We start from the raw sequence: 2,500 nt of genomic DNA, 5'->3' as shown, positions 1-2,500 counted from the left end.
GGACGTTTTGATTTTAGGTTAGATTAAAGCGATATACTGTTAAAAATTCCCAAGTTATCAGTTTTCGTGTTAATGAGCAATGTAAACAAGTCTTAGTAATAATTAAATTGGGTTAACGAGGAAGCTAGAAATTGCCATGGTTCACATTGACACATGTAATAGGAGATTCACGGAAAACGGAATTTGAAATGTTATGCAGGGCGTAAGTATTTGAAGGTAAAATAGGTATTTGTAGACATTGCTTAGGGAGGCGCGGTGGCCTCATGGATAGAGTGCTCGACTCCGGATCGAGTGATCCGGGTTCGGGACCTGGCCGGGAACATTGTGTTGTGTTCTTGGGCAAGACACTTTACTTCCTCGGTGCCTCTCTCCACCCAGGTGTATAAATGGGTACCAGCAAAATGCTTGGGTAACCCTGCGATGGACTAGCATCCCATCCAGGGGGGAGTAGAAATACTCCTAGTCGCTTCATGCTACAGAAACCGGGGATAAGCTCCGGCCTGATGGGCCACTATTAAGCTGACTTTACCTAGACTTTGCTTTGGTGTATTGTGCACATAAACAAGTATGTGTTCTTCTCTTTAATGGTTAATATACCTTGACAGGTTTCTCACCGTTCAGAGAGTTTGCGTTCACATTTCTATCTTTATTTCTCGAGAGTTTCAATAGACAAAGCGAAATAAATATGACAGACCAAAGTGACCCATACTACAGTATTATATCTTTTCTCCTGCCCTTACCATTCCCGAAACGAAACAATAGTTTTGTTTTTTGAAATAGTTTCTTGTTAAAAGTTTGGTCCACCGTATGGCATATTGCTGCATGGTAAGTTTAACCTTTGCAGGGACATAACCTTGAAAACCCCTGGTTCACATCGCATTGATCCTTGTAAGACAACTGTCATGGTGATGTTTTATTGTATGAATCAAATGCCGGTAGTGAATGTGCAGCTATGTCACTATGTGTTATTATCCCTGTAATTATCATGAATGTAGGAAATGAACTCTACACTGCTTTATCAAGCTTATCAAGACAAACATATTTAAGATATGATAAGATACAGCCTAAGTCATACTGGTAATGTACAAGGAAGTTGCACAATAGATTTTGCTTACTCTTTGTCTTTGATAAGTACTTTCCAAAATTTGATCACAGAGAATTATTATTCTCTTATTTTGACAATTGGGTGCATATTACTCTGAGTATTTAAATTACAATTAATGGTATATTTTAAATATTTGATTCTCGTGCTATGGATTCATTTGGTATTGCCATCCTCGAGGAATTCTTCTGAAAGTATTTTTAACTGTCGAGAAATAGTGCTCATCTTCACGTGTCGCGCACGTGACAAAGTGACCTTTACGTGCATCACTGCACGAGAGTTTGGTCATCTTGGAAAGATGTTTTCACATCTCACCTTCGCTTCTCTTTCATTTTTTTCCGCAAAAGATGTTTCGATGAGTTTCATCTTAAACCGTTCAATTAGCGTCTCCTTTCTCAAATACAGAGCAAAAATATCCATCGGTTAGCAAAAAAAAAAAAAAAATGTGCTTAGCCATTTTGGATTATATACACTATTTTTACCTCGTTTCCATGGTCCAGTGGTCATTCTCACCACCTACAATAAAGATAATCTGGGTCCGGGTTAACCTGCAATCAGGCGTACTTTTCTTTAGACTGGGTGGAAAAGGTACGCCTGATACAATTTCTTAACGAGTTGTTTGCACATAGTCCAGAATCTGGACTTAACTCTGATTGGCCGAGAAACAATAGAGCTCTTGGAGCCTTGCTCTGATTGGTTACAGAATTGCAACAAAAATCGGTAAACAGTTGATCAAATTATGGCCACCAAGAAGGATTTGAACAGGAATTATTTTTAGGCTCAGTTTACAGCTGCTGTTGCTTCGACTTCAGACTTTTTTTCAAAAATCTTTAAAGGAAGGGCAGAGAGAATGTATCCGAAGAATTGTTTGTCTGAAAGAAGCCATCATAGTTGTACTTCCTAAGGGATTTGGCAATAGTGTTATTTACGGTCCCGAACATTCTAGACGAAAAAGCATCGTTCCACTTCCACCGACTCGACAACGTTTGTAGTTGAATTAAGTCCTTTGGAATATATTCGGGAGCAACAAGTTCCAAAAAGAACCGAATAGAACTTTAGTGCCGCTACATTTGGGGAATCAACCGAGCTTGACAGAGAAATTCGACATTGTTTACCGAAGCGCTGAGCAATGGTTTAGTGACGCACTGCTCACAAAATGATAGTTGAGTAGCTGCTGCTGGAAAACTAGACATATTACAGTGATACTAGCATCTTTTATTGGCACCTCAAATAATCGAGTTTAAATAAAGCTCATTGTACTGTTGATGTCTCCTGATGATAACATGAAGTATTCGGTTTTTCGCCGACTTTACGCTGAAATTCTTTGTTTCTTGATGGGTTAAAGAGAGAAACCGCACCAACTGTCAAGCGGGATTTGTAGAAGTAGCTTTTATTGTA

This window comes from Montipora foliosa, chromosome 2 (genome assembly GCF_036669935.1).
Source record: "Montipora foliosa isolate CH-2021 chromosome 2, ASM3666993v2, whole genome shotgun sequence".
NCBI lineage: Eukaryota > Metazoa > Cnidaria > Anthozoa > Scleractinia > Acroporidae > Montipora > Montipora foliosa.
This window is presented reverse-complemented; position numbering follows the sequence as displayed.